The following is a 19,601-nucleotide window of genomic DNA, read 5'->3' as shown; positions in this document are numbered from 1 at the left end:
CTAGGGTGGCGGAGTTTGGAAAGATGTCCTATTAACGGTTTGCCAGATCAGATGTCTACACTAGAAAACGGGGAATGTACCTGAGCTTTCTAGAGGGCTCCTAAGAAGCTTTGTGGCGGGGAGAGACGTGTATGATGGGCTTATGGTGTTTTCATTTATACATATGTTTGGTTTATTGTCTATTTTGTTACTATTTTGTTGAATGGTCTTGAATATTGTCGTTACTGTGTCATTTTTTTCTTGATTTTTGTCTGGGTGGGTGTTAAGGAAGAGGAAAGAATATCTCCAAAATGTCAGCCTTTCCAAATAACAGCCTGTCAGGTCATTTAAAGGGTTTTACATCACCACAACTGGAGCGAGGTATTCATATAACTACAGTGTTGTACATGACGTGTATTCTCTTAGCTCCTGTTGTTCTCGCACCTCTTGTGTGTACAACAAAAAGAAGCTTCTGATACTTTATCCTAATCATGCTCGCTGTGTCCCTAAGGGGAATACATTTACGCCCAGCGTATGTCAAACAGTCCTTGAAAATAAAGTGGCCAGGCCTTCAAATTTGAGTACAAGCTGGGTGGAGTTTGTCAAAAGCAATCCACCCTCAAGATCCGGAAAGCATTTGTCATCCAAATCAGATTTTGTGTTGCCACAGGAGATGTGGGTCCACACAGAGAGAGAGAGGATGCATACAGTACGCAAACCAGAGTAGTAACAAGGCTGTCATCACGGAGAAATGTCAAGTATTCCGCCCCGCTGCCGACTCCTCAGCGCAGCTCGCCGCTGTCGAGGCCCCAGCCCACGCAGTCAAAAGTTCACAGCAACAATAGAGGGCATTGTGGGTTTTCTCTAATCAGAAGGACCTTCCAGTTAGAGCCGAGCACTTCTGAATTCTAACTATGCCAACAGAGATATGGAGTAGGATTTAACTCAGTGTGTGGACCCTCCTCTGTGCCGGGGTCAAACTGCAGTTTTAAAATACTCTAAACGCTCGCTTATTAGCCCGGGCGGAGGGCTTGGTGGGTGGGCGGGCTTCGTCATTTTGTGTAAATGTCAGTCGGTCACAGAAAGAGATTTGATTGGACGTCAGACTGAAATCAGTGGGAACAAGCGTACATTTTCTCATAAATTATTCCCAAAACTGAGAGCAGCTTCAGCTTATTATTTAAAAGTTTTCTCTCAAAAAGCCAAAAACCCACCAGAATTCAAAGTAACAAAAAGGTGCTTTATGTGTCATTTTAACACGATATAATAAAAAACCATGGTGGGAACAGCAGCCTGGAAAGAACTCAAACAATGTCAAAACGGTGATGCAACTTCTCCAGCGACGACTCAGTCAGGAAAAACTATTTTAGAAGCTATGTGAGTAGAAAGTGATCACTTTTCCGAAGATTTCAAAATTGAAGTCACATCTCACTTTTATACTGTGAGAAATTACCAATCTTATGTGATAGTAAATTGATAATCATTGTGTTTTGGACTATTGGTTGGAAAAGTTGTTTCAAGACATTAACTTAGGCTCTATAAGATAAGATAAGATAAGATAAGATATACTTTATTGTCCTCAAAGGTAAATTTGTTTTGGACTCTATCCGTTCCGATGCTTTACAAAGACAACACAAAATACAGAAAATAAGTATCTCTCAACACATACTCTCATGCAACACAAAACATGCTTCCATAAACATTAGAAAGATACCTATAGAGTAAGCACATTAAGTCCTTCAGTGGCAGTTTTTAATTTAACAACCCTGTCGGCTGCATTCTCCGCAATAAGTATAGCACAGCCCTTGCACAATGAGATATTGCACAACTACCATATTGCCCAACCCCAATAGCCTACATAATGCATTACATTACATGTCATTTAGCTGACGCTTTTATCCAAAGCGACTTACAATTGCTATATATATATATATATGTCAGAGGTCACACTCCTCTGGAGCAAATAGGGGTTAAGTGTCTTGCTCAGGGGACACATTGGTTGATGTATCGCAGTGGGATTCGAACCCGGGTCTCCCACACCAAAGGCATGTGTCATATCCACTGCGCCATCACCAACCCCTAATGCACAACCCAATAGCCTACGGATTCCACAACTAACATATTGCACAACCCCAATTGCCTACGAATTGCACAAATAACAATGCACAACCCAAATAGCCTGCATATTGCACAAATGACACATTTCCACATAACCTATGCAGTACACAATGATATATTGAACAATCCAACAGCCCATGTATTGCACCAAGTAAAACGTCACGTAGGGAAAGTAAAACGTCACAGAGGGAAAGTAGAACACCACTTAAAGTGTAAGGGACATTCCTCACTATCTCACATTTCTGACATCTTATCGCCTAGTCAAGAAGACAATGGGCCTAATTATCTGTAACAAAACGTCCTCAAAAAGTCTAAACATTAGAGAAGACATCCGTGAAGTGCAATCCCTTCCAGTTCCCAGCGTGCTGTTATGTATCTGATGTTGACCTTTGACCTTTCTAATTCACAGCGGCAACTGAAATATGAACTCTCCAAATGTAATTCCATTTTAAAAAGGTGGAAGGACTATGACACAGTGGAATAACGCACATTAGAGAAGCAAAAAGTCAAACAATGACTACGTTTACATGCACATAATATTCCGGTTTTTGCTCTTATTCTGAAAAAGACGATATCCCGACTAAGCTGTTTACACGGCTAATGAGAGAGAATATTCCACTAATATTTCCGTTTACATGTAGCCGTGCAAAATAGGATTCTTTTCTAAGTTTTCCAGCGGTGTGAACATTCCTTCAACCAGCTTCTAGAAAAGGTCGGCTCATATCCAAAAACCTGTTGATATCCAAGTCTCTGATAATGTTTAAAAGTAGCTGTGTTCCTCCTTCTTTTCTTTTGGCCGTGCATCTCTACCGCGGCCCTGCAAACTGTCGGCTGGTTGGTTTGTGTCCAGTAACACTTCACTGGTCTCACGAGTCGATAACGATTATCCTGTCAATGATTTCCATCGATTCAATATCACGATGCATCCTCAAAATTATTATATATTGCTACACATGGTTTACATCAACAAATTCAAGCAGTCACATACTGTGTGTATATATATATATACACACAAACTCCCCTTTTTATTGTATCTGCTCTCAAAAAAAGACACTCCTGAATGTAGCAGAGTCTGAACACAGCAGACAGCAAACAAAAAGCAAACACAGAAAAAGCAGCAGCCGGAAAATCAACAAGTAACATCAGTAGGCAATAACTCCTTATGGTCTGTCGCTGCATCGATGCAGAATCGCCCAGGTTCACATCACGATGCATCGATGCAATAATTAATTTCAACACTCCAAGTAAAAACCCCAGTTGAGACGCATATTCTAAACGCGCTGTATACATGTCCAAAGAATGCTTCTAAAACCTGAATAATACCAGAATATCACACGTCTTAATCTGAGAAATGCTAAATTTGGAAAACAGGTCTTATTCTGAATATCTAAACAGAATATGCTATTTACATGACCGGTATCAAATTCAGAATATTTTCATGTTCAGAATACATGTGGAATATCAGTGTGCATGTAAACGTACTCTGTGGAATAGTCCATTGCTGTGTCAGACTCTAAAGTGACTGTACACCTGATGACAAGTTTGAATCTCATCTCTCATTAATGCCTCCCCCCCCCCCAAAAAAAAAAAACAAAAAAAACCTGACGTTACCATCCTGAACCGCAGCAGCAACATAATGATTCATATTCAGATCATTATTCCTAATACCTCTGAGTATTCTGGTAATATTTGATAATTGCAGCCGAGTGACCTTAGGACAAATGCCATTATGAGTTTGAAGGATCACGACTAATCTGAAAGATGTAATTCCCTCTGAATATATTCAGAAAGGCCGCACCGACTTGATAACGTGTCTGAACTCAAAGTTGTATTTATCCTACGCTACTTCATATCTTTAAGATACTGCAATACAAATAAATTATTCATGTCAATTAGCTTTTCATCTTCCAAGATGCAAACTTGTGTGATCCCTTTAACAACTATTTATTTCATGCTGAAACAGAGCTCTCCCTGGAAGCCCACTGCTATCGCCTGAGGACATGTCTTTTAAATAAAAGCATCAGAGCTTTGCATACCTATAATTTGCATATTAAAGGCACCGGGAGACAGATGATAGAGGAATTGGGCGAAGCAATCTAATCATCGCTCAACACTGACTGGAATGCCAAAGTCTTTTGGGTTTGGCCCTTCAGAGACGCAACAGCAGCAAAAGAAAACGTTCACAAATTAGCAAAAGATATCTTTTTAAGTGGTTATTGTCGGGTTTTGTTGGAGCTCTGTTGTGCCGTGTCTTTCTCCGTGCTCCTGCAGCTGCACTCGTTTACAAGTAGAGCTACAAAGATTAATCGATTAGTTAAGATCATCAGTCAACTATTCATTTAATCGCCGACTGTTTTGATAATCCACTACTCAGTTTGAGTCATTTGTTATGGAAAAAAGTCAAACTTTCTCCGATTCCAGCTTGTTAAATGTGAATATTTTCTAGTTTTCTTCCCCCCTCTGTGCACTCTAACAAATAAATCTGTGAAATAAAAAAAATTTAACATTTTCTGTTAGGCCTTTATAAAATTCCTTCAGTTAATAAACTTCTGAAAACACTGAAAAAAAAACCATCAAAACGTCAAAAAAAGCGACCAAAACATTTAAGAAAAACTTCAAAAATTAAAAAAAAGTAAAAAGTGACAACGTGAACTTCTCTTATCTCCAAAAAAAAAAAAAATGAAAAAAGTTATGGGAGCAAAAAAATACAATTCAAAATGTAAAAAACAAAAATCCAACTGTGAATCACTGTCTACGGTCAATTTCTGTTAAAATATACAGACATGCAACTGTTCGTACACAGATATTTCTTAGAGTGTAAACTGAATATCTTCCAGTTGTGGACAAAACAAGACATTTAAGGACATCAATGATTCATTTTTCTTCCAATTTTCGGATATATTTGAGACCAAACAACTAATTTAATAAATCAAGAAAATATGGGGGATTACAAATCACCCCCAGTCTATTTAACAGACATCTTCCAGTCTTGCATAATATACAAATCATGTGGAGAAATACATCAATAACAGAGAAAAAAATGAAATAAGTGAAGAAACAAAGTATGAAAAAAGACCAAATCAGTATATACCAGACATGTCCAAAGTCCGGCCCGGGGGCCAATCACAGCCCATGGCCAGATTTCATACGGCCCGCAGCCTCGGTTTGTGAAAGACGAGCAAGAGTCATATGTTGTAAACTTGAATGTTAGAAAACTTTGCATTACTCATAATAAGTCATGTTTAAAATGAACATGAGGTAAAGATATTTATAATCTTCAATTTGAAGGTATTGCATACAGTTTATGCAGGAATTGAACACTTTCTTTGACGCTTTTTTCAACATTTCCTTTATTTCTTTTTACACTACCATCAGTATACTGTACACACCACTTACACCAACTTATTACCAATAGTTTTACACTTATTTTTTTCAAATTTGTGGTCAATAAACCTGATTTAATCTAATTTTGTGTTAGAATAGCTGAAATTATGAATTATTTGGACTAATAGTTAAGTTAGGAAGAGTTTGGTCAAAGTTTAGTTTGAGGATACTGTTCTAGAAACCATTTAAACCACTTGATGAAAGTAGTGAACCTGTGGCCGGGTTGGTTCAGTGGTAGAGCAGGCGCACATATACTGAGAGGTTTATGCCTTGACGCAGAGGTCCAGGGTTCGACTCTCTCACCTAGCTGTCCTGTCAAAATTAAAGGTGGAAAAGGCCCAAAAAATAATCTAAAAAAAAAAGTAGTGAACCGATCCTTAATTTTACCGGCGAGGAGCGTTGTATGGAACATCCATGTTATTTTTGGGCAATTTGGTTGAAATAAAACCCAAATTTCTGACATAGAAACTTTGGGGTCAAATTTGACCCGAGGACAACAGTAGGGTTAATACACAGCTACTTGCTCAGAGTGTGTGAGGACCCTACAGCAGAGACTGTGCAGCTCTGAGTGGACACCGAGTGCAGCGAAGTTCCGAGCAGTAAACTTCTCAGCCAGCATCACTCTGACTCTGTGTGATTTGTTTGCCCCGTGGCTACCAGCGTCCTGGATCGGCCGAGACAGCCAGGACGAGAGCTTGCCCCCGAGTCCATCCAACCCCTTCACCGCTAACGGGTCACATCACACACGCCGGTGTCACTCGCATGTCCGCTCACTTCGGACCTGACCCACTTCAGCCAGTCCAACCTACACCACCATCCCCATCATCATCATCATCCCCATCCCCATCAGCATCCTCCCTGCCTCGGCCAATCGGCCCTGACACCCTGCAATCTGAGCCACGTAGCTATTTAAAGCCTTCAGACCCGATCAGAGGCAGCGTCATACCCTTGCACCCACATTGTCACCGACAGCAGATTGATGCTCGCCGTGATCACCCAAATGAGGGCGGCAGCAGGGGTGTTTATGAAAGACGGATCGTTGTAATGAAGAAAACTTCTGACAAACTTCTCAGTACACTTGAAGAAATATCTGTGTATTAACAGTTTGTATGTATGTACATTTTAACAGACATTCTCCATAGAAGTGATTCACAGTTGTATTTTTGGTCTTTACATGTAGAATGTCTGCCGCGGTGGTTAGAGTGTGGAGAATGTCGCAGATGTGTTTTTGGGCAAGTTGGCCCGGCAACGGTCATCAGCTGCCATTCAATGAATGAATCAATCAAAATTTTTAAATTTTTATATGAAAACAAGAAGACACTTTTGTTGCTTTCCCCGGTGTTTTTGTCACTATTTCTGCGTTTTTGTACCAAGTTTTTGAAGCTTTTCCCGACATTTTTGTCACGTTTTCTCACTATTCCCAAAGTCGATTTTTTTTTCCTGTGCTTTTGACGTTTTTGTTGTTTTATCGCCGACATTTTTGTCACTTTCACTTTAAATGCTATTAAATTGAATAAAACACTCACATTCAATGAAAGTAGTGAACTGATCATTTATTTTACTTGTGAAGAGCGTTGTAGGGAACCATCCATGTTATTTATTTCTTTAACAATGTGGTTGAAAGAAACCCAAATTTCTGATATGGAATCTTTTTTGAAAATGGGTCAAATTTGACAACAGGAGGGTTAATTATTAGTCAAAATCACACAAAACAGAAATGTTTTCGATTTGAATCCCATTTCTCCATACATTTTGGGACTGTGATGATACAAAATCCAGGAAATAATTCAGTTGATATAATGATAAATTATTCTAGAAAGATTAGTACTGAACTACATGTATAAGAAAAATATGTCTTACTTTCTTGAGATGTCTAAATTAAATAATATCAAACAAATTTGATTCCCCAAGTGGAAATTACGCCCTAGTTTACATTTTCTGTTTGTGTTTTATGTGCTACAAGTTGACAGGAGGGTTAAGAATGAATGTCAAAAAAAAGAAAAAGAAACTGGAGGGAAGGAAACCATGTGGTGAAAGAAAGAGAAAACTGCTCCGGATGGAGTGAAGTCTTCCTCCATGTCATTGTCGCGTCTCGTGTGGCACGTTGGCACGGCATCCTGGCTGTGTGTTTATGAGCGAGGTCCGAATGGCGTCGCAGACTTTCCTCAGCACACATGGCCGCCTGCGTCCTGCGCAGCTTCGGATGCCACCCTCACCGCCGCCCTCTACAGATCCATTTAGAGCCTCTTTTTTTCTGGAAGGTACCACCTCGCTTCGCCCAGGGGACAAATGTGAAGCGTTACAGTCAGACCGGCTTTGTTACAAACACTACGCTCTCACTGCTAGCACGCCGGCTGGGCCCTGCTGATAGCTAGTGCCCCTGCCAAGGTGGGCCTGGACACACACACACACACACACCTCCAAGCTGCCCGAACACACAGAGAGACACACACAGAGACACACACACACACACCTCCAAGCTGCCCGAACACAGAGAGAGAGAGAGAGAGAGAGAGAGAGAGAGAGAGAGAGAGAGAGAGAGAGAGAGAGAGAGAGAGAGAGAGAGAGAGAGAGAGAGAGAGAGACACACACACACACACACCTCCAAGCTGCCCGAACACACACACACACACACACACACACACACACACACATACACATACACACACACACACACACACACACACTCCTCCAAGCTGCTTGAGAGCACACAAGGACTGAATGGAGATGTGCAGGAGGAAGCCAAGTACACGTCGACCCTAACAAGAACACGGCTTTAAACAAAAATCTGATGTGATGTCACGGTTAAATGTGATTTTTTTTCAAAATAAAAATTAGGAATTATACAGCGAATACGGGAGCATTCACATAAAGCACGCAGGTATTCAAGCAGATCTGGCCCGAGAACTTATTTTGGTGCCACGTTTTCCAACGACGGAGCTAATTTTAATTATCAGCTCAGGTCTAATAGGCTTCACAAGCAAGGATGTAAAAGAACAAATACTGCCAAAAGCAACTCAGTACAATGATTAACTTAATAATTAACAATAACTAATCGTTTAGAAAGAATAGAAGAAAGGAATTGGTCCACAGAGATAAGACCAGGAGATGGAGATAAAACAGAGAATACAGGAGTAGAACTACACAACTTGTGGTGCGTTTAAATTCAAAGTAAGAGATTTTTTAAATATGCTAATTGACACTTTAATGATGCAAAGCAGATGCATTTTATTTATTTATTTATTTGCTTTATTACAGTACAAATTCAGCAATCTGCCTCATGAGTTGCTTAAATATCACTGCAGCGAATTTGGTGCACAAAAGATTCAGACTTGAGATTGTGTTGAGATGCTGCTGGATTCATTCAAATGTTCCAGGAGCATGTTGTGCCATTTCCACTTCCTGTACTAGTTTACCAATTACCTTTAAGCCTTTCGAACAGCGAGGACTTCTCTCTGCATTCTTTACATTTATATTTGATGCACTTGTTGCTTGGCAGATCTACTGTTTCTCCCTCCCCGAGCCAAATTTCACATTTAGTTGTAAAAGAACGGAGAGGAAAAATGTTTTTTCGAGCCTTTCAGCCTTTTGAAAAGGCTTCAGAAGGTGAATTTAGAGCCCGGGCATCGGAGATCGGTGGTAATCAGAAGCGGGTTTTTGTAGGAAAAAAAAAGAAACAGAAAACACCCACACAAGTTCACATGGCTCTCCCCTTCCCCCTGCCTTCCTGTGCAAATTTGGACATGATTACAAGTGAGAAAAGCCGAGGGGGGTCTGGCTTCATGGCGGAGATGGAACACACCGCGAGTGTGTTTATGTGCATGCATAGCCTAGTTTTGCATGCAAGTGTGGGAGAGGGAGGAAAAAAGTCCCCCCCCCCCTCGCACACACATTCACGTGCACTTCAGCCACACAGAACATACAGTCCCGGCAACGCGAAATTCCAAGTAGATTTAATATGCACAGTTGCACAAATGGCATGACTCGGAAAGCTTCCAAAACCTCTCTTTCTGAGGTGAAAAACCTCCTGTAAGTACTTTAACAATGGCGTTTTGCTGGTTTAACATACCAGTTATGAGTGAATAATACTTTCTCGTGAGTCTTTGATCTAGAAAAAAGCAAAGCAAACCTACATTTTGTACAGATTAAGGGTTGTTCAAAGCTGCAGAATGACGGCAGTTTCTTTTTTTTCATCCCCCTTTTTCTTCTCTAACTCTTAAGTCGCCTGAGAGGAGATTCATTACACTTCAAAAGTGCTGGCCCTCGCTGTAAAAGCCAATCATTAAATAAAAACTCAGGGAAGAAATACACCTAATTACGGGCAGATAAATGCACATCATTCTCCTGTACCCCCCTCCCCCCCCCCTCCTGTAGAGCTCAAAAATGCTTAAAAAAATGCATGTCGTCAACCGTTTTTGAGGGATTAAAACGTACAACAGCTCAAGCACTTTTCACTTTACGTGTCGAGGTTTCACTGGCTTGAAGAGGAGAGAATTCTTTTTTATTTTTTTTAATTTTTTTACAATAAAACTAATTCCACGAAGGACAGCAGTTGCAGTGGAGTGCGTGGAGGCGTCTGGAGTAGCGGCACAGCCCGAGTCTTTGCAACACAGACGGTGACACCCGGCCGACTCATCTCATGCATTTATGAATTTACTACTAGCGTGTCATTATGGGTGAATGCTGTCAGCGATACAACTGCGAGAGAGAGTGGGAGGATCCACATTCTTCATTTATATGTTGACAAGCTAGCTGTTCAAGCATTCTTTCAACTCACTGGAAGGAATGGGTACTGAATTCAATACTTTTTTGACACCGATGAATTGCATCTAAAGTATCGAAAAATGCCTCGTCATTCAATACCCAACAATAACTAATCTCATCAGCGTCAGTGAGCCAATAAGCACGCAGCATGAGGCTACATTAATTTGAGCCAAAAGTGATCTCTGTGCACACAAGTGTTTTTATCTCCAGTAGAAGAACTAATCTCTGTTTAAACTAACACGCCCAAACCTCATATCTCATCAACATTACTGGGCATAAACAAGAGGCAACACAGAGACTCCGCCTGCTTCTGGTAGTTGCCATGGTAACGTTAGTAGCTTTAGTCTCAGAGAACGACATGTCGTGACCGGTAAGACCCAATCAGGAGGAGAAACGTTGGCTTCAGTGTCGGTGTTGCCAAAGGTCTCCGTTTGCAGCCGTTGAGACTGAAACACAACTCAGAGCAGGGGGAATGAGAGGGGGACACACCAGAGCAGGGGGAATGAGAGGGGGACACACCAGAGCAGGGGGAATGAGAGGGGGACACACCAGAGCAGGGGGAATGAGAGGGGGATACACCAGAGCAGGGGGAATGAGAGGGGGACACACCAGAGCAGGGGGAATGAGAGGGGGAAACGCCAGTGCAAGGGGAATGAGAGGGGGAAACGCCAGAGCAGGGGGAATGAGAGGGTGAAACGCCAGAGCAGGGGGAATGAGAGGGTGAAACGCCAGAGCAGGGGGAATGAGAGGGGGAAACGCCAGAGCAGGGGGAATGAGAGGGGGAAACGTAGCAGAAGATTCAACTTTTTTTAAACCAAAAACCTAGCAATGTAATTGTAGCCTGAGAGTGTGTATATGGGGCGCACACTCTACCAGGTGAGCTGCCCAGGCTCACCTATAAGAGATGAAATCGCAGGGAAAGTAAACCTGTTTTCACCCGGGGATCAACTCTCTGCACATTGGCTCCCCAGACATGAGGTCTGTAGTCGGACCTGTCGCCAAAACTGGGGCAGGGGTTGGAGCATTTCAAGCTCGATTGTTTTCTGATTGAAACAGTGTAACAACAACAAAAAACAACAACCATCTGAATATCACATTACTGATTTCATCCATGGACCATTAACCCCCGCAACTCCTAAAAGTTCCCTCACCCATCACTCCTATCCCACATGCTCATTTTCTTAAGATATTAGGCAATTTAATTACAGTTAAGAGCATTAAGGAGCAGTTTTAAGTATAATTTGCAGTTCATGAACTGTTTTTGAAAATTACTCTTAATATAATTAACTTCTGTCATTAGGCCTAATCCCTGCAGGCTACAGAGGCAATGCTTCCTTTAAGAAATTACATACATGTAACGCTACATTCATTCCTTTTCAACAGGAAGGTTGGACTGCGAAGGTTCGCCTCCTCAATGGAGTAATTATCTATTTCCAGCGAGAGAGTACAAAACAGTGCTAAGTCCATTAATGGCCGGGAGTCTCTCTAGCATGAATAATCATAAACCAAACCCCCCCCCCAAAAAAAAAAGTAATTGGCCTGTTCAGAAGACAAAAATACACAGAGACAAAAGACACATTTGAAGTTCATTTTCTTGAGAATTTAGGAGGAAAACGCCAGAAAAAGGGGAGGGCAAAGGGCAAGAAATCATGGATTTTTTATGACCACATTAACCCTGCGTTGAATTGCACTGTCTGTTCATTCTCTGGTGAAGTATACCGCTTAATTAGAGCAGATATTTCTTTGTCGAAAATAGTGGGGGCCAACGTCTAATTAAATCAAAAGGGACAGTGGCGTATTAGTGATGGGAACGCCCAGGCAGCCATCCACCATCGGCCATGATGCCTTCATAAAAAATGCATGCAGCTCCCCGAGAAGAAAGCTCTAATTTACAACAAAAAAAGAGGAGGAAGAGGCTGAAAATTCAATCGGGGCGGAGGGGCGAGCCTCGCACCTTGACGGTTAGTGATGGTTTGCTTAACGTCTCCTCTGATGAGGTTGAGGACGTGTCACTTTGTCTTTGGCCGAGCTTTAATCAGGCTCCAGCCGGCCCCTCTGGCACGAGCCGAGGCTCTGCCGGCGCGTAACTGACCGCTGATTTAGAATGATATGATTACACCTACACCGGCATGCTGCGCTGCAGTGTGAATTAGCCTCCCCCTCTCTAGAAAATGTGTAATGAGCGATGTTCCCTGCACCCAGCTGGGGCCCCGCGGACTCAGCCATGAGCCGGCATCCTAATCAGCCGTTAGCCAACTCCCCCCCCAAAAAAAAAGCTGCTCTTGCTGGCGCATTAGAATCTGTGTTTGTGCATATCGAAAGATATCCACAAACTGCATTGACTAAACATATAATCACCACTTACCCCTCAGAGGTACGGGGGGGGAGACAGACTGACAGAGCATTTCCTTTGAGTCTTGAAGGAAATCACTGTCGTCACGTGAAAGCTTTTTGCAGCTAGTAGGTTGTGTGTTTCACATCCTACGGGTTCAGTGCTTCTCTGTGAGCGGAGCAGCGGCAATGTCAGACTCGACACACTACAGTATCGGAAAAAAATATAGAAAACAGGACGTTTTGGCACCTCTAAGCAGAGAAAAACCACCAACAAATAATCACTTGGCTATCAAGTTCTTTACATTTACCTGGTGTGTTTGTGCCGGGACTACACAAATAACCAGAGCAAGAAAGATGATCACAGCAAAGCAAGAATCTTAGACATGACATTTTCACACTAGAAAGACAAGAATGAAGACAAAAAACATGTCCTGGCCTTCAACAGACCTTTGGAAGCTTCCTATCAGTACAGGAAAACAACTTCGCACATCTACAAAGTGAGACAGGTGCGTCAGAGGTGGGGGGGGACAAGCAGGTGAAAAATTGCAAACTCCCGCACACTGTCTAATTTGCAAAAAATATATAAAGTTTAATAGTAGGCAGCGTTTGGGTACTAGAGCATCTTCAGGTAAATGGTGTTACATCCTGAGAAGCCATCTTTTGTAGGAGGGGACTTTTTTTTTTTGTGCACCAATCAACAACTTCCACATGGAATTCAGGCATAAATACATAACATTCATTCACATATCCATTACTATAGATGGAGCTTAAACTTAAATACAACACTCTCTATAGCATGTGTCCAACTCAAGGCCCGTAGGTCAAATCCGGCCCCTCGCAGATTTTGATCCGGCCCACATATAAATTTAGGTTCACAACACATTTTGGCCCACCTAGTTTTTTGTCGCTTTTCCCGACGTTGTCACTTTTTGGGGGCGCTTTTTTCTATGATGGCTGAGGAACTTTTTTTGCTGATTTTTTTAGGGCTTTATGTTGACCAAACCATTGGTGAGAAGACTATATGAGACATGCAATAATACAGTCAAAGATGTTTGACTTTTTAGATTAAATAAAAGCATGTTAATAAACTCTACATGTCTGGCTCTTAAGGTGATTCTCATTGAGAGAGTGTGGCCCTTAGTGAAGTTGAGTTTGAACCCCCTGCTCCACAGTAACAATAATATACATCATTTACATCCATCTACTATAGATTGCTCTGCTATGATATATTATGATGGTTACTATAGAGAGTGTTGTATTTAAGTTTATCCTCCATCTATAGTAATGGATATGTGAATGAATGTTATGTATTTATGCCTGATTTCATGTGGAAGTTGATTGGTGCACACAATAAAAACCATCCCCTCCTACAAAAGATGGCTTCTCAGGATGTAACACCATTTACCTGAAGATGGCCTAGTACCTAAACGTTTATACGTCCATTTAAAGAAACAAACCAAGGCTCAAAAGGGATTGGAGGATGCAACATATAAAAAAAGGATGCCAGTCACAAGGTTAACAATTAACCAACAAGCTTTATTAAATAATGCAAAAAATATTCCCAAAAGTAGCAAACAAAGAAACAAAGGGACTGGAGACACCGGCCAAAATGAACTAAAAGATGGGAAGACGCTGGACCAACCTCGCAGTGGGCCGTCCCTCCCCGAGTCTCCCCGCGTCTCCCCGCGTCTCCCCCTAAATTAGCTAAAAAAAAAAAAAAAAGGTAAACTAATCCTAGAACAAACAAAATAGACCCACAACTGAACTACCGGTAATCTCCAGCCCAAACTAACAATAAACTAAAATAATAAAACTCCAGAGGTTGGGAAACACAAACAAAAATAGTGTGCTGCTGTGTGCTCTCCATGTGCCTCTGTCCCGTCACTCTCTGCCTTCTAATCACCTTCCCCCCCCCCCCTCTACCTGAACACTGATTACGCTCAGGTGTGCAACATGGAGAGGGAGGAGGGCAGAACGAGGGACAGAGAGAGAAAAAACGACACACGCACGCACGCACACACACGCTGCCCGAGAGCACACAAGGACTGAATGGAGACGTGCAGGAGGAAGCCAAGTACACGTCGACCCTAAGAAGAACACGGCTTTAAAAAAACTGATGTGATGTCACGGTTAAATGTGATTTTTTTTTTTTTTTTTTCAAAATAAAAATTAGGAATTATACAGCCAATATGGGAGCATTCACATAAAGCACGCAGGTATTCAAGCAGATCTGGCCCAAGAACTCATTTTGGTGCCACATTTTCCAACAACGTTCACCACGCACATTTAACACCTACTATTAAACTTTATATATTTTTTGCAAGTTAAACAGTGTGCAGGCAGGAGTTTTCTTTGCAATCTTCAACATATCAAAAAGTAAATGTGGGTTGCAATTGGGATTATAGAATTGATTCTAACCATGTGTTATGATACTATGATGAAACCTATTGGACCCCTGAGGGTAACATATCTCTAATACTCACATGTCCCCCTCAGTGACTGGGTGGTCTTTATTCCCACAGCAGCTGATTTTCCCACTGGGTTCAACAAACCAGGATGTCGAGGGATGCTTCTCCCAGTGATCACGTTGACAAACTGGACTAGAATCCACTGGGGGGAAAAAAATTTAAAATACAACTTTATTTAAATGATCAATTATTGCAACGTGTCAGCCAGCAGGGGGGCTCATCAACAGGAACTATGTGAAAGGCTCATTGGCTTCTGGCCAAGCTTGGAAAAAATGATGCAAATATGTCCTCAATGCTCATTTAAAGCCTTTCAGTTATTCTGGCTGATTAGACTCTTTTCAGGAGCTTATTAGGTCACAAATTCTTTCTACCAATAAGGATGACAAAAGGTGTCATTTGTCCCGCCCTAACAGGTGCAACAGCACTAACAGTGGACTCAGGAAGATGTCAATCACACCCACACAGTCCTGGGAAAGGTCCAATCAGCCACATTAACTGAAAACACCTGTGTGGGTGTTCAGGGCCTTGAAACTGTTGAATAATGAGATTATCTTTTGAAAACGGGTTCCACTTACACTAAAAGGGGACTCACACTGGGACTAAAATCTTAACTTGACATTAAAATGCATTCTTGAATCTATCGTTAAGTTGCTTTACTTTGGGTCTATTTCTAACTGCTAAACGATTACCTCAGTTTACCATTTACAGCAGCAGAGTGCACAAAAAAAAAAGTCAGCAGTATAATTTATATTATTTAAACAGGGACAATGCACAAATTAACATTAACCTCGTATAAAAATGAGAAATGCATTGTACCAGGTTGTAGCACAAGTGCTATTTTCTGCCCATAGTCCCTTGGCAGGTCAGTAAAACAATAAATATGCAACGCAAGTGAAATACAAAACATCAGAATATACAATTTTACAACCACAGTCACACGTAATTTACAATAAAAAAAAAAACTAACATGGGCTCAATAGACCTTTTTCACAGCAGATATGTTGACTTGTCATAGGAAAAGCACAGCTGAAATTGATAACCTTAACGATGGCTCAGTTCCATCAAGTGTCCCAGTGAGCTATTTCAGTGAGTCAGCATGAACAACACCAGGACCTCTGCTAAGTGGAATGCAGCCATCATTAATGGGTTTTAATACACCTGTGCTTTTCCTACTATGACATGTCAACATGTCTGCTGTGAAAAGGGTCCATCGTTCCCCCTTCCTAAAACCAGTCCCCTTACCCCTTCCCAACAACGCTATGCAATCAAAATCATTACCTCTCCCAATACACACAAACACACACACACACACACACACACACACACACGCTTTGCTGTTAGTCAGTGTTGAGAGTATTTTACCAACCTTTCTATCATTTGTGCCTGTCATAATAAAATTAGCCCTGCCACAGACTAAAGAGTAAAGAGGTGTTTTTTTTGTAAAATTCTGACCCAGTAGTTCCACAGAATTTAAAAAAGTAATCGTTAAATTCTGTTGCAATAGCTAGGCTATTGTTTTGAATAGTACTATTTATTTTGAGCTGTGTGCTATCATACTTGGGCTTATCCTTGCCAGTTATTTTGTCAATGCTCTTCCATAGTCTTTTACTACTCCCTTTTGCTTCTCTGATGATGTCAAGGAAAAAGGATGCTTTTGCCTTTCTAAGCTGCACTGTGACCTTATTTCTCAGACCTTTATAAATTAGATGATCACTAGTTAAACCCCGATTTTAGAAACCTTTTTAGAGAGGCATCTCTTTTTTTCATTAGTTCCCAGAGATTACTATTAAACCAAGGCAAGCTATACATGTTATTTCATGTTATGTCAACAAAATAAAATATTTTTGTCCGAAGGGACTTGAAACATTGCCTTGTTCTGACTATTATAATTGCAAGTTGTTGATATTAGTTATTATAGAAACATGGGAATTAGTTGGAGGGACAAATTATTTCTGTACCCTCAACTATTCTGGTAACGTTGGCCGCACAATCCAGAAAGAGTTGTTAAAACTCAAAACAATTCATGACGAGTCAAACTAGTTCACTCGTTATTTGAAGTTGATCCAACTAAGCACTTTTATGTAGTGTGGCTTTTTTCTCTATTTATTTCCCCCTCCCAGATCTCTGCAGGAGCGTGGATTTTTTTTTTACCATCGCCATGCCATACCATGACACGGCCAAATGTGCCAAACCTGGTGTTTCGGTGGGAGCGAGAGCATAAAACCATAAATGCAAATTAATAAAATTCCACGCATGGGTCTTTGCAGAGCTGTCCAACATCACCACGGTGCACCAAACACCCCCCTCGGACGGCGAGAGCATTGTTGTCTTTGTGACGCTCCGCAGCTGCTGCATTCACTGGAAGAGGTGGCGATGGCCTTCTCAGACTCACACTGTCACCTCTGGTTCACATGCCACTCTCATATACAAATAATAAGTCACAATGTATATTTGGAACAGTTTCTGCGTACGGTTCACTTGGGAAAATACACTTCTTTATAGATTTTTCTTTCCTTCTCCCCCTACACCTTAGAGAGACCGTTCTCTTCTGGGCACTCTGGGAAACGTAGGAAAATCACTACAGAAACATTTCATCAAATCAGAAAATAATACTGCTTTTAAAGATAATTTTTTGGGCTTTTCTGTCTTTAATTGACAGGACAGCTAGTTGAGAAAGGGGAGAGAGGGAAGACATGCAGGAAATCGTCACAGGTCAGATTCAAACCCTGGACCTCTGTGTCGAGGCATAAACCTCTAATTATAGGTGCGCCTGCTCTACCTACTGAACCAACCCGGCCACATAATAGTGCTTTTAAAACTCATTTTAATGGCTTCACTCTGCAAAACATACACATGTAATAGGTCACAATGTACAGTATATTTGAACGGTTTCTGTGTACGGTCACTTGGGGAAAAACAAAAAAAAACAATATTGTAACCGAGGCGAGTGGTGGGGATTCAAATCCACCAATGACTAATCAAATATTGCCATAGGTTCCCCACTAATGATAAAATACAGAGACTTTTTTAAAATTTTGATTGGAAGGGCAATTTATTTAATAAACAGGTTTTGGGCGACTTTATTAAACACCATAAAAACTCAAGCGATGATAAATAAAAAACAAGATGCTAATGCCAACAGTGCCAGGGTTTAATAAACTTCTTTTCTTTTCTTTAACCCTTCACCCAGAGAGCCCCAAATGTCTTCTTGGCACTCTGAGAAACATATCATTTCATCAGAAAATAATACTGCTTTTAAACTCATTTCAATTACATTTTAATAATTAGCTTTTACTTCATTGTTGACCTTCTGTGTATGATTCCTTTCACCTGTCCTACCTTTCGGCTCATTGATTATTTTGTTTGTGCTTTTGGGAAGCCCTTTTGAATCTGCTCCAGTGAAATGGCACAAAAATAAAGACTGAGATTCTCCTTTCAAGAGAGACGGGTATAGCTCATCTTAGAGAAAACAGAGACATCCTTGTGTCCCTGGAATATTTATACATAATGATGCTAGGCAAAGCAATAAGTGCCAGGCAGAGGAAGAAAAAAAAAAGAGGAGACAGAGTCCAAAAGTATTGCAGTAACGTCCCGACATTAGGGCGAGGATGAGTGTCTTTTATCCTCATCTTCTTCTTCCTCTCCTTTTTCTTTTTCTTTTTCCCCCTCCTCTGTAGCACCGCTGGCACCGGGCTGCACCACCTGCTCCAGGGCTCTTTTCGCTCCGGCCAGAATGAACAGCTGGCTGCTCTTCTGACGCTCTGATTGGCTAATCCCTGCTGGTCACTTGCGCCTTTCCCTGCCTGCATGTCATTGAACTTTCTCTCGCCGAGTGCCAGGTCCGAGGAGTGCTCTCTCTCTCTCTCTCTCTCTCTCTCTCTCTCTCTCTCTCTCTCTCTCTCTCTCTCTCTCTCTCTCTCTCTCCCCCCTCTCTCTCTCTCGTCTTTGCCCAGGCCCGTCCTTCATGTGCCCTGCGAAATGGCCCGGGTGGCATATGGGGATATGTAAATAATTTAATGAGGTCAAAAGTGTGAGAGTCTCCTCTACTTTTCCCCTCATCATCCAAACCCTCCTTCCATGGCATCATGGATAATAAAAGAATGTTCACACTAACAATATAGGGGTCCAATATCGACTTGTAATGCCAGCACCTGCCCCCCCTGAAATATGATTGCCCCCACCCTCCCAAACTTTAAACACACATTGTATGGCAACTGTGTACTTTGTTGAAATTTTGAGGCCAGTTTAGAAGTAGAAACATATTAAGCTTGCCGTAGAGCACTTGTTGCTGTAAGAAATAAATTGTGTATTGTACTTTATTTCTGTTCTGTTTCCTATTATCTGGAAACTGTGTACAGCAAGCTTTTCTCTGTTGAAGTTTGAGGCAAGTTTCATGTCACATGACCAATGAATGTTTCCATGATGATTATCCAAATTTCTGCCTTAAAAGCCTGATAGAAAATGGGTTTTGGATACACAATGTGTTGAAAATAAAACAAGTGAAATGAATAATGAATGTGATGTTTTATTTAGCAGAATTGCATTGTGTTGTTC

This window comes from Sander lucioperca, chromosome 24 (genome assembly GCF_008315115.2).
Source record: "Sander lucioperca isolate FBNREF2018 chromosome 24, SLUC_FBN_1.2, whole genome shotgun sequence".
In the NCBI taxonomy this organism is placed as follows: Eukaryota; Metazoa; Chordata; class Actinopteri; order Perciformes; family Percidae; genus Sander; species Sander lucioperca.
This window is presented reverse-complemented; position numbering follows the sequence as displayed.